This window comes from Triticum aestivum, chromosome 2A (assembly GCF_018294505.1).
Source record: "Triticum aestivum cultivar Chinese Spring chromosome 2A, IWGSC CS RefSeq v2.1, whole genome shotgun sequence".
Classification (NCBI taxonomy): domain Eukaryota; kingdom Viridiplantae; phylum Streptophyta; class Magnoliopsida; order Poales; family Poaceae; genus Triticum; species Triticum aestivum.
Genome location: NC_057797.1, coordinates 133,070,898 through 133,085,241, shown reverse-complemented (window position 1 = coordinate 133,085,241; position 14,344 = coordinate 133,070,898).

Here is a 14,344-nt window from a genome sequence, read left to right as displayed (position 1 = left end):
GGGCTCAAGGTGACACCCTAGGGTCAAATCATCGATATATCGACAAGATGAGGCTCAAGGTAAACCCTAGGGTCAAATCATCGATATATCGACAAGATGAGGCTCAAGGTAAACCCTAGGGTCAAATCATCGTATATCGACTAGATGAGGCTCAAGGTGACACCCTAGGGTCAAATCATCGATATATCAACAACATGAGGCTCAAGGTGACACCTAGGGTCAAATCATCGATATATCGACAAGATGAAGCTCAAGGTGACACCTAGGGTCAAATCATCGATATATCGACAAGATGAGGCTCAAGGTCACCCCTAGGGTCAAATCATCGATATATCAACAAGATGAGGCTCAAGGTAACCCCTAGGGTCAAATCATCGATATGTCGACAAGATGAGGCTCAAGGTGACACCTAGGGTCAAATCATTGATATATCGACAAGATGAGGCTCAAACTTAGGCGAGTGCCGGACTGCAGCTAAGTCTCCGAGTGAGAAAACTTAGGCGAGTACTGGACTGCAGCTAAGCCCCTGAGTGGGAGGGTTGCTTTCCACTCAATAGGATTTTTTTCAAACTTAGGCGAGTGCCGGACTGCAGCTAAGTCTTCGAGTGAGAAAACTTAGGCGAGTACTGGACTGCAGCTAAGCCCCCGAGTGGGAGGTTTGCTCTCCACTCGGTAGGATTTTTCAAACTTAGGCGAGTGCCGGACTGCAGCTAAGTTTCCGAGTGAGAAAACTTAGGCGAGTACTGGACTGCAGCTAAGCCCCCGAGTGGGAGGGTTGCTCTCCACTCGGTAGGATTTTTTTCAAACTTAGGCGAGTGCCGGACTGCAGCTAAGTCTCCGAGTGAGAAAACTTAGGTAAGTACTGGACTGCAGCTAAGCCCCCGAGTGGGAGGGTCGCTCACCACTCGGTAGGATTTTCAAATACTTAGGCGAGTACTAGACTGCAGCTAAGCCCCCGAGTGGGAGGATTGCTGTCCACTCGGTAGGATTTTTTCAAACTTAGGCGAGTGCTGGACTGCAGCTAAGTCTCCGAGTGAGAAAACTTATGCGAGTACTGAACTGTAGCTAAGCCCCCGAGTGGGAGGATTGCTCTCCACTCGATAGGATTTTTTCGAACTTAGGCGAGTGCTGGACTGCAGCTAAGTCTCTGAGTGAGAAAACTTAGGCGAGTACTGGACTGCAGCTAAGCCCCCGAGTGGGAGGGTTGCTCTCCACTCGGTAGGATTTTTAAATACTTAGGAAAAACAGGTTCGCAGCTAAGCCCCCGAGTGGGAGGCTGGTTCACCACTCGGTAGGAAATTATTTTTACAAACTTAGGCGAGGCGGATTCGTAGCTAAGCCACCCACTGGGGGATTTCTTACGCAGACAAAAAACAATAACAATCATTGGAAAAATTATAACGCTCTTGTCTTTGATAAATAAACTATAGGAGTTTTTTCTTATTACATCTCATCCGAGTGAGAATTCAAGTATAAAAGGGGCGGAGTAGCTCCGCATTCCAGGCTCGTGGCTCATCAATCTAGCGATCGACATTGTAGAGGTGGTACGCTCCATTGTGGAGGACTCTGGTGACTATGAAGGGGCCTTCCCAAGTAGGAGCGAGTTTGTGTGGTTTTTGCTGATCCATGCGGAGGACTAAGTCTCCTTCTTGGAAGGCTCGACTCTTCACATTTCTGGCATGGAATCGACGCAAGTCTTGCTGATAGATGGTCGATCGGATCATGGCCATTTCTCTTTCTTCTTCCAGGAGGTCGACTGCATCCTGCCGGGCTTGTTCTGCTTCTTCTTCAGAGTAGAGCTCGACTCGAGGGGCGTTGTGAAGCATGTCACTCGGCAAGACTGCTTCAGCTCCATAGACCAGAAAGAATGGGGTTCTTCCGGTCGATCAGTTCGGGGTCGTCCTCAATCCCCAAAGAACTGATGGAAGCTCGTCGACCCATGCACCTGCTGCGTGCTTGAGATCACGCATCAATCGAGGTTTCAGTCCTTTGAGAATTAGGCCGTTTGCTCTTTCCGCCTGTCCATTCGACTAAGGGTGAGCGACCGAAGCATAGTCGACTCGTGTGCCCTGAGAGGCGCAAAAGGCCCTGAATTTGTCGGAATCGAAGTTTGACCCATTGTTAGTGATGATGCTATGCGGAACTCCATATCTGAATATCAACTCTCTGATGAAACTGATAGCAGTGCAAGCATCAAGATTCTTGATAGGCTTAGCTTAAATCCATTTGGTGAACTTGTCAACTGCTACTAGCACATGAGTGAAGCCGCTCCTGCCTGTTTTCAGTGGTCCAACCATGTCCAGCCCCCAAACAGCGAAGGGCTAGACGAGTGGAATGGTTTTCAGAGCTGACGCGGGCTTGTGCGACATATTGGAGTAATACTGACATCCTTCACATTTGTCGACTATCTCTTTTGCCATTTCATTGGCCCTTGGCCAGTAAAATCCCGCTCGGTATGCTTTAGCCACAATGGTCCGAGAGGACGCATGATGACCACAGGTCCCCGAGTGGATATCGTCACGGATCATCTGACCTTCTTCTGGTGTTATACACTTCTGACTGACTCCAGTTGCGCTTTCTCTATACAACTGTCCCTTTATGACTGTAAAGGCCTTGGATCGACGGACGATCTGTCGAGCCTCTTCTTCGTCCTCTGGGAGTTCTTTCCTTAGGATGTACGCGATGTACGGTACTGTCCAGTCGGGAGTGATGACCAAGACTTCCATGATCAGGTCGACCACAGCTGGAACTTCAACTTCAGTCGGATCCGTGGCACTTTTTGGCTGCGGGGCCTCTTCAGTGAAGGGATCCTCCTGAACTGATGGTGTGTGGATGTGTTCCAAAAACACATTGCTGGGAATGGCTTCTCTTTTGGAACCTATTTTTGCCAAATCATCAGCTGCTTGATTTTTCAGTCGGGGTATGTGATGAAGCTCTAACCCCTCGAATTTCTTCTCCAGCTTTCTCACTGCATTGCAATAACCAGTCATGGCTGGACTTCTGACGTCCCATTCCTTCATCACCTGATTAACCACCAAATCTGAGTCGCCATAGACCATGAGGCGTCGGACGCCGAGTGAAATGGCCATGCGCAACCCATATAAAAGTGCTTCATATTCCGCCTCGTTATTGGAGGAATCAAAGTGGATTTGAAGAACATATCTGAGCTTATCTCCTCGGGGGGAGACCAACACCACCCCGGCACCGGAACCATTCAGCATTTTGGAACCATCGAAGAACATGGTCCAATGCTCCGAGTGAACCTGAGTCGGCAGTTGCTGTTCAATCCACTCGGCGACGAAATCTGCTATTGCCTGGGACTTGATAGCTTTCTTTGCCTCGAACTTGATATCTAGAGGAAGGAGTTCAATCGCCCATTTTGCCACTCGACCAGTTGCATCTCTGTTGTGCAGGATCTCTGACAATGGAGCGTCGCTGACGACTGTAATGGAATGATCAGAGAAGTAGTGAGCAACTTTCTTTGTGGTCATATAAATCCCATATACAAGCTTCTGATAATGAGGATATCTTTGCTTCGACGGGGTCAAAACTTCAGAAATATAATATACTGGGCGCTGAACTTTGAAGGCTTTTCCTTCTTCTTCCCGCTCGACCGTAAGTACCGTACTGACGACTTGTCCCGTGGCTGCGATGTAAAGCAGCAAAGGCTCCTTGCTGATTGGGGCAGCAAGCACCGGCTGGGTGGAGAGCAGAGCTTTGAGCTCTGCAAACGCTGCATCAGCTTCGGGAGTCCACTCGAACTTGTCGGACTTCTTCATCAATTGGTAAAGAGGCAATGCCTTTTCACCGAGACGAGATATGAATCGACTTAAAGCGGCCAAGCAACCAGTAAGCTTCTGGACGTCGTGCACTCGCACAGGACTTTTCATTCGGAGTATAGTACCGACTTTTTCTGGATTGGCGTCGATTCCCCGTTCGGAAACGAGAAAACTGAGTAATTTTCCGCCAGGAACTCCGAATGTGCACTTTGATGGATTAAGCTTGATATCATACCTCCTGAGGTTGGCAAAGGTTTCAGCAAGGTCAGCCAGCAGGTCGGAACCCTTCCGTGACTTGACCACAATGTCATCCATGTACGCTTCCACATTCCGACTGATTTGAGTGAGCAAACACTTCTGAATCATCCTCATGAATGTGGCTCCGGCATTCTTGAGGCCGAACGGCATGGTAACATAACAGAAGCACCCGAATGGAGTGATGAAAGCTGTTTTGATCTCGTCAGGTCCATACAGACGGATCTGATGGTACCCGGAATAGGCGTCTAAAAAAGACAGTCGCTCACATCCCGCAGTCGAGTCGACTATCTGATCGATGCGGGGGAGAGGAAAATGATCTTTCGGGCAGGCCCGATTGATATGTTTAAAGTCAATGCACATGCGAAGTGACTTGTCCTTCTTGGGGACCATGACAACGTTGGCGAGCCACTCGGAGTGGTAGATTTCTCGGATGAACTCCGCTGCTAAGAGCCGAGCCACCTCCTCGCCAATAGCCTTTCTCTTCTGGACGGCGGACCGTCGGAGATGTTCCTTGACAGGTTTTACTTTTGAGTCGACTCTTAGGCGGTGCTCAGCCAGCTCCCTGGGAACACCCGACATGTCAGAAGGCTTCCATGCGAAAATGTCCCAGTTCTCACGGAGGAACTGGATGAGCGCTTCTTCCTATTTGGAGTCGAGTGTTGTTGAGATATGAGTTGGAGCAGCACTGGGATCGGTCGGGTGGATGTGAGCTGTCTTCGTTTCGCCAGACGACTGAAAAGCTGATTCTGTAGCGGGCTTCATGGCTCGCAACAAATCACTCGGGTCTGCAGTCTTCTGGTATTCCTGCAGCTCCACCACTGCCATCTGAGCATCAGCGATCTTTGAACCTTTCTGAAAACATTCTTCCGCTTTCTTCCGATTGCCCGTAATAGTGATCACACCTTTGGGGCCAGGCATCTTCAGTTTGAGATACACATAACATGGTCGGGCCATGAAGCGTGCATAAGCCGGCCTTCCCAAAATAGTGTGATAGGCACTCTGGAAGTCTACAACTTCAAACGTCAACTTTTCTTTGCGGTAATTCTTGGAATCACCGAAAACCACATCAAGAGCAATCTGGCCGAGTGATTCAGCCTTCTTCCCAGGAATGACTCCATGGAAACTCATGTTGCTGGTACTGAGTCTGGACATCGGAATGCCCATCCCTTTCAACGTCTCAGCATATAATATGTTCAAACCACTGCCACCATCCATCAAGACTTTGGTCAGTCGAGTGCCTTCAACAACTGGGTCGACCACCAAAGCTTGCCTCACAGGGGTGGCGATGTGCGTTGGGTGATCGGACTGGTCGAATGTTATGGCAGTCTGAGACCACTTCAGATAACTGGGTGTCGCCGGAGCAACCATATTCACCTCTCGGTTGATAACTTTCAGTCGACTTTTGCTTTCAACATCAGCAAAAATCATCAGGGTGGAATTGACCTGGGTATCCATCGTCACTATCTTCCTTGTCCTCAACTTTGTCCGACTCCTTTTCCTTATCTTTGGGCTGCTTGCCCTGGAACTGCTGGATCAAGAGTCGACACTGTCGAGTGGTATGTTTCGGGTAAATGAAATTACCCTCTTCATCTTTCTTGGTGTGGACGAGACATGGCAAATCCAACACATCATTTCCGTCCTGGTCTTTAACTTTCTTGGGGTTCCAAGGTCCTTTGGGTTTCCCTTTAAACTTTCCTTGGGTTACAGCCAAGGCTTCCCCAGGAGCAGCTGGCTCGGCTTTCCGCTTCTGTTTCCGATTGGAATTTCCTCCGGTTTCTTGAGCGACTGACTTGAGCTTGCCACTCCTGAGTCGATCCTCATCTTCACCATTAGCGTACTTGGTGGCAATCTCCATCATCCGATTCAGAGACATATCTCCGGTCCGACCGAATTTCAGATTCAGTTCTCTGTACTTGACGCCTTCTTTGAAGGCACAGACTGCTTGGTGGTCAGGCACATTCTCTACCGTGTGATGTAACGTGATCCATCTCTGGATGTAATCCCTCAAAGTTTCATTCGGCTTCTGCACGCAAGACCGCAGTTCCGTCAGCCCTGCCGGTCGCTTGCATGTTCCTTCAAATGTGGTGACAAACACTCGGGCGAGATCTTCCCAAGTGTAAATGCTGCTGGGTGCTAACTGGTTCAGCCACGCTCTGGCCGAGCCCTCCAACATGAGAGGCAGGTGCTTCATGGCCACTTCATCATTGCCGCCGCCAATCTGGACGGCCACTCGGTAGTCTTCAAGCCAAGTATCGGGCTTGGACTCACCAGTGAACTTGCTGACTCCAGTCGCCAACCTGAAGTTGGGAGGAATCACAGCGGCCCTGATGGCTCTACTAAAGCACTCTGGCCCCGAAACATGTGCTCTGCTGCTGGTAGGTGCATCTCTGTCGTGACCTTCTCGGTGAGCTCTGTTCCTGTCGACCAAACCTTGAACGAGAATGGATCTCGCATCAAAGCCTGGCTCCCTGGAGTCGACTGGAATCCTTTGCCCAACACTACGAGGGCGCCTGTCATCCTGCTATCGAGGCGCATATGACCCGCTCCTCGGGGGAGGGGTGGGCACTCGACGTCGATCATCACGATCGAATCGGTGACCATATTGCTCACGGTTCCCATACTGATTACGTCGGTCCCCACGTCCCTCACGCCTCGGGGGCGATCTTGGGCTATGAGCCGACTGGACTGTGTCTGCAGCAACGGATCTGCCGTGAATCCTGTTCCGCGACTAAGAAACATCGGAATTCTGGTCTCCTGCTACCCGGAGTAACGCTCTGATCTGCAGCAAGCCTCTGCCAGCCTCCTACTGGGAAGGCTGAATCGACTCTACTATATGGGCTGCAACTGCTAGATTCTGAATCGGAGTTCGATATACCTGCGGGGGCGGGAAGAGCTGACGTCGACTGGATTCGGGAACCCGTTGTCGCGCACGCTCGTCGAGTGCTCGCTGGAGGTTCTCCAGTCGAGTGCGCTTGGCCAAGTTTGCCAGGCGCGCGTCCTCCAAGGCACGAGCCTCGGGGGTTTCTCCGACGATAGGAGTGTGCAGTGCATCCATGTTCCGGCGACGAAGTTCTTCTCTCTGCAACGACGTGAGAGGCTCGGGGAGATATTCCTCATGGGGACGCGACGGGTCGCCTCCACCTGCGCCTCCGTCGGTGTGGGAAAAACCGGGAGGACTGGGCGGTGCATCGACCATCAGAACCTCGGCCGCCGGATCACTACTGTCGCACTCGGAGGCGGTCTCTGTAGAGCCAGTCGACAGATCGAACAGGCCATAGAGGGATTCGTCGGGTTCGATCGCCGCGACTTGAGGGGTGGCCGACTGGCGTGCCACCGTGTGTCTCACCCACCGCTGAAGTCTCGACCGACCGGAGCGCTTGCGCCAGCGGGAAACAGGGAGGGAGGACAGCACATGAGCCGACCGATAGTGGGTCGACGGTTGCCGCAAAAGGATGCCGCGGACGCACGCGCGAAAGTGCGTCGCCCCGCGGACAGGGAGCGCGTCCACATCGAGCGGAGCCTCCTGAAGCCAAGCGGAGTCATCGGTGATGAACGTGAGCGCGCCGAGACGGATCTCGTGGCCCTCCACCAAAACTCTGCCGGAAACCATGATGACTCGGATCAGAAAAGATCAGAACTCCTCCAACAAATCGCTAAAACACCTGCCCCACGGTGGGCGCCAACTGTCGTGGTTCTAAGTCTGACAGTAATGTAGGGGGGTAAGTATGGAGAGGCAAGATCTTAGCTATGGAGAAGTTGTAAGCACATGAGGTTTACGAGTTCAGGCCCTTCTCGGAGGAAGTAATAGCCCTACGTCTCGGAGCCCGGAGGCGGTCGACTGGATTATGCGTGTATGAATTACAAGGGAGCGAACCCTTTACACTGAGGAGGGGGTGGCTTATATAGAGTTCGCCGGACCCCTCCGGCCCTCAGTTATGCAGGGTTTTAAATACATTAAGGTCGGGCGTTACTGATAACGCCCCTAATAAAGTGCTATGATGACCATAAAGGCTACTTCATAACCGAACATAGCATGCAGAGTGCCTTTAGGTCTCCTGGCCGTCGAGTGGTTTGGTATTGGTCGAGTGATCGCTTCTTGGTCGAGTGTCTTCGAGTCTGTCAAGTGGAACACCTCCAAGTCGATTGAAAGGTGATTTCTTCTAGAGATGTCCTTGGGTAGGGCAGTTTGGACAGGTCCATGACCCTACCCTAGGTACATAGCTTCGTCAGTCCATACTTGGGTTTCTTCACTTGAGTAGCAACTTGTTTGCCGTTCTTCTTGAAGTTCCCCTTCTTCCATTTACCCTTTATCTTGAAACTAGTGGTCTTGTCAACCATCAACACTTGATGTTTTTCTTGATTTCTACCTTCGCCGATTTTTGCATCGCGAAGAGCTTGGGAATTGTTTTCGTCATCCCTTGCATATTATAGTTCATCACGAAGTTCTACTAACTTGGTGATGGTGACTAGAGAATTCTGTCAATCACTATTTTATCTGGAAGATTAACTCCCACTTGATTCAAGCGATTGTAGTACCCAGACAATCTGAGCACATGCTCACTGCTTGAGCTATTCTCCTCCATCTTTTAGCTATAGAACTTGTTGGAGACTTCATATCTCTCAACTCGGATATTTGCTTGAAATATTAACTTCAACTCCTGGAACATCTCATATGGTCCATGACGTTCAAAATGTCTTTGAAGTCCCGATTCTAAGCCGTTTAAGCATGGTGCACTAAACTATCAAGTAGTCATCATATTGAGCTAGCCAAACGTTCATAGCATGTGCATCTGCTCCTGCAATAGGTTTGTCACCTAGCAGTGCATCAAGGACATAATTCTTCTGTGCAACAATGAGGATAAACCTCAGATCACGGATCCAATCCACATCATTGCTACTAACATCTTTCAACTTAGTTTTCTCTAGGAACATATCAAAAATAAAACAGGGGAGCTAAACGCGAGCTATTGATCTATAACATAGATATGCTAATACTACTAGGACTAAGCATGATAAATTTAAGTTCAATTAATCATATTACTTAAGAACTCCCACTTAGATAGACATCCCTCTAATCCTCTAAGTGATCACGTGATCCATATCAACTAAACCATAACCGACCATCACGTGAAATGGAGTAGTTTTCAATGGTGAACATCACTATGTTGATCATATCTACTATATGATTCACGCTCGACCTTTCAGTCTCAGTGTTCCGAGGCCATATCTGCATATGCTAGGCTCGTCAAGTTTAACCTAAGTATTCTGCGTGTGCAAAACTAGCTTGCACCCGTTGTAGATGGACGTAGAGCTTATCACACCCGATCATCACGTGGTGTCTGGGCACGACGAACTTTGGCAACGGTGTATACTCAGGGAGAACACTTTTATCTTGAAATTTAGTGAGAGATCATCTTATAATGCTACCGTCAAACAAAGCAAGATAAGATGCATAAAAGATAAACATCACATGCAATCAATATAAGTGATATGATATGGCCATCATCTTCTTGTGCTTGTGATCTCCATCTCCGAAGCACCGTCATGATCACCATCGTCACCGGCGCGACACCTTGATCTCCATCGTAGCATCGTTGTCGTCTCGCCAATATTATGCTTCTACGACTATCGCTACCGCTTAGTGATAAAGTAAAGCATTACAGGGCGATTGCATTGCATACAATAAAGCGACAATCATATGGCTCCTCCCAGTTGCCGATAACTCGGTTACAAAACATGATCATCCCATACAATAAAATTTAGCATCATGTCTTGACCATATCATATCACAACATGCCCTGCAAAAACAAGTTAGACATCCTCTACTTTGTTGTTGCAAGTTTTACGTGGCTGCTACTGGGCTTATCAAGAACCGTTCTTACCTATGTTGGGGAACGTAGTAATTTCAAAAATTTCCTACGTACACGCAAGATCATGGTGATGCATAGCAACGAGAGGGGAGAGTGTTGTCTACGTACCCTCGTAGACCGACAGCGGAAGCGTTATGACAACGCGGTTGATGTAGTCGTACGTCTTCACGGCCCGACCGATCAAGCACCAAAACTACGACACCTCTGAGTTCTAGCACACGTTCAGCTCGATGACGATCCCCGGACTCTGATCCAGCAAAGTGTCGGGGAAGAGTTCCGTCAGCATGACGGCGTGGTGACGATCTTGATGTTCTACTGTCACAAGGCTTCGCCTAAGCACCACTACAATATTATCGAGGAGTATGGTGGAAGGGGGCACCGCACACGGCTAAGAAAACGATCACGAGGATCAACTTGTGTGTCTATGGGTGCCCCCTGCCCTCGTATATAAAGGAGTGGAGGAGGGGAGGAGGCCAGCCCTAGGAGGGGCGCGCCAGGGGAGTAGGATTCCTACTCCTAGTTGGAGTAGGTTTCCTCCTTTCCTAGTCCAACTAGGAGAAGGGGGGAAAGGGGGGAAGAGGGGAAGGAAGGGAGAGAGGGGCCGCGCCCCAAACCCCTTGTCCAATTCGGACTGGGCTTGGGAGGGGCGCGCGGCACCTCCTAGTCCTTCCCACTAAGGCCCATTAAGGCCCATTGCTTCTTCCTCGTATTCCGTAACTCCCCGGTACCTCCGAAAATACCCGAATCACTCGGAACCTTTCCGATGTCTGAATATAGTCGTCCAATATATCAATCTTTACGTCTTGATCATTTCGAGACTCCTCGTCATGTCCCCAATCTCATCCGGGACTCCAAACTCCTTCAGTACATCAAAACATATAAACTCATAATGAAACTGTCATCGAAACCTTAAGCGTGCGGACCCTACGGGTTCGAGAACAATGTAGACATGACCGAGACACGTCTCCTGTCAATAACCAATAGCGGAACCTGGATGCTCATATTGGCTCCCACATATTCTACTAAGATCTTTATCGGTCAGACCACATAACAACATACGTTGTTCCCTTTGTCATCGGTATGTTACTTGCCCGAGATTCGATTGTCGGTATCTCAATACCTAGTTCAATCTCGTTACCGGCAAGTCTCTTTACTCGTTCCGTAATACATCATCTCGCAACTAACTCATTAGTTGCAATGCTTGCAAGGCTTATGTGATGTGCATTATCGAGAGGGCCCAGAGATACCTCTCCGACAATCGGAGTGAAAAATCCTAATCTCGAAATACGCCAACCCAACATGTACCTTTGGAGACACCTGTAGAGCTCCTTTATAATCACCCAGTTATGTTGTGACGTTTGGTAGCACACAAAGTGTTCCTCCGGCAAACGGGAGTTGCATAATCTCATAGTCATAGGAACATGTATAAGTCATGAAGAAAGCAATAGCAACATACTAAATGATCGGGTGCTAAGCTAATGGAATGGGCCATGTCAATCACATCATTCTTCTAATTATGTGATCCTGTTAATCAAATAACAACTCTTTTGTTTATGGTTAGGAAACATAACCATCTTCGATTAACGAGCTAGTCAAGTAGAGGCATACTAGTGACACTCTATTTGTCTATGTATTCACACATGTATGATGTTTTCAGTTAATACAATTCTAGCATGAATAATAAACATTTATCATGATATAAGGAAATAAATAATAACTTTATTATTGCCTCTAGGGCATATTTCCTTCAGTCTCCCACTTGCAGTAGAGTCAATAATCTAGTTCACATTGCCATGTGATTCAACACTAATAGTTCACATCAACATGTGATTAACACCCATAGTTCACATCGTCATGTGACCTACACCCAAAGGGTTTACTAGAGTCAGTAATCTAGTTCACATCGCTTATGTGATTAACACCCAATGAGTACTAAGGTGTGATCATGTTTAGCTTGTGAGATAATTTTAGTCAACGGGCCTGTCACATACAGATCCGTAAGTATTTTGCGAATTTCTATGTCTACAATGCTCTGCACGGAGCTACTCTAGCTAATTGCTCCCACTTTCAATATGTATCTAGATCGAGACTTAGAGTCATCCAGATCTGTGTCAAAACTTGCATCGACGTAACTTTTTACGATGTACCTTTTGTCACCTCCATAATCGAGAAAAATTATCCTTATTCCACTAAGGATAATTTTGACTGTTGTCCAGTGATCTACTCTTAGATCACTATTGTACTCCCTTGCTTAACACAGTGTAGGGTATACAATAGATCTGGTACACAGCATGGTATACTTTATAGAACCTATGGCTGAGGCATAGGGAATGACTTTCATTCTCTTTCCATCTTCTGCCGTGGTCGGGCTTTGAGTCTTACTCAATTTCACACCTTGTAACACAACCAAGAACTTCTTTCTTTGACTGTTCCATTTTGAACTACTTCAAAATCTTGTCAAGGTATGTACTCATTGAAAAAACTTATCAAGCGTCTTGATCTATCTCTATAGATCGTGATGCTTAATATGTAAGCAGCTTCACCGAGGTCTTTCTTTTAAAAAAACTTCTTTCAAACACTCCTTTATGCTTTGCAGAATAATTCTACATTATTCCCGATCAACAATATGTAATTCACATATATTTATCAGAAATGTTGTAGTGCTCCCACTCACTTTCTTGTAAATACAGGCTTCACCGCAAGTCTGTATAAAACTGTATGCTTTGATCTACTCATCAAAGCGTATATTCCAACTCTAAGATGCTTGCACCAGTCCATAGATGGATCGCTGGAGCTTGCACATTTTGTTAACACCTTTAGGATTGACAAAACCTTCTGGTTGCATCATATACAATAAATCCATTAAGGAATGCAGTTTTGTTTATCCATTTGCCAGATTTCATAAAATGCGACAATTGCTAACATGATTCGGACAGACTTAAGCATAGATACGAGTGAGAAACTCTCAACGTAGTCAACACCTTGAACTTGTCGAAAACCTTTGGCGACAATTCTAGCTTTGTAGATTGTAACACTACTACCAGCGTCCTTCTTCCTCTTGAAGATCCATTTAATCTCAATGGCTTGCCGGACAACGGGCAAGTCAACCAAAGTCCATACTTTGTTCTCATACATGGATCCTATCTCAGATTTCATGGCCTCAAGCCATTTTGTGGAATCTGGGCTCATCATCGCTTCCTCATAGTTCGTAGGTTCGTCATGGTCAAGTAGAATGACCTCCAGAACAGGATTACCATACCACTCTGGTGCGGATCTCACTCTGGTTTACCTACGAGATTCGGTAGTAACTTGATCTGAAGTTACATGATCATCATCATTAGCTTCCTCACTAATTGGTGTAGTAGTCACAAGAACAGATTTCTGTGATGAACTACTTTCCAATAAGGGAGAAGGTACAATTACCTTATCAAGTTTTCTACTTTCCTCCCACTCACTTCTTTCGAGAGAAACTCCTTCTCTAGAAAGGATCCATTCTCAGCAACGAATAACTTGCCTTCGGATCTGTGATAGAAGGTGTACCCAACAGTTTCTTTTGGGTATCCTATGAAGATTTACTTCTCCGATTTGGGTTCGAGCTTATCACGTTGAAACTTTTTCACATAAGCATCGCAGTCCCAAACATTAAGAAACGACAACTTTGGTTTCTTGCCAAACCACAGTTCAGATTGTGTCGTCTCAATGGACTTAGATGGTGCCCATTTAAACGTGAATGTAGCTGTCTTTAATGCATAACCCCAAAAACGATAGTGGTAAATCGGTAAGAAATATCATAGGTTGCACTATATCCAATAAAGTACGGTTACGATGTTCGGACACACCATTATGCTGTGGTGTTCCAGGTGGCGTGAGTAGTGAAACTATTTCATATTGTTTTAACTGAAGACCAAACTCGTAACTCAAATACTCTTCTCCATGATCAGATCGTAGAAACTTTATTTTCTTGTTACGATGATTTTCCACTTCACTCTGAAATTATATGAACTTTTCAAATGTTTCAGACTTATGTTTCATCAAGTAGATATACCCATATTTGCTCAAATCATCTATCAAGGTCAGAAAATAACGATACCCGCCACGAGCTCCAACACTCATCGGATCATATACATCAGTATGTATTATTTCCAATAAGTCAGTTGCTCGCTCCATTGTTCCGGAGAACGGAGTCTTAGTCATCTTGCCCATGAGGCATGGTTCGCAAGCATCAAGTGATTCATAATCAAGTGATTCCAAAAGTCCATCAGCATGGAGTTTCTTCATGCGCTTTACACCAATATGACCTAAACGGCAGTGCCACAAATAAGTTGCACTATCATTATTAACTTTGCATATTTTGGCTTCAATATTATGAATATGTGTATCACTATGATCGAGATCCAATGAACCATTTTCATTGGGTGTGTAACCATATAAGGTTTT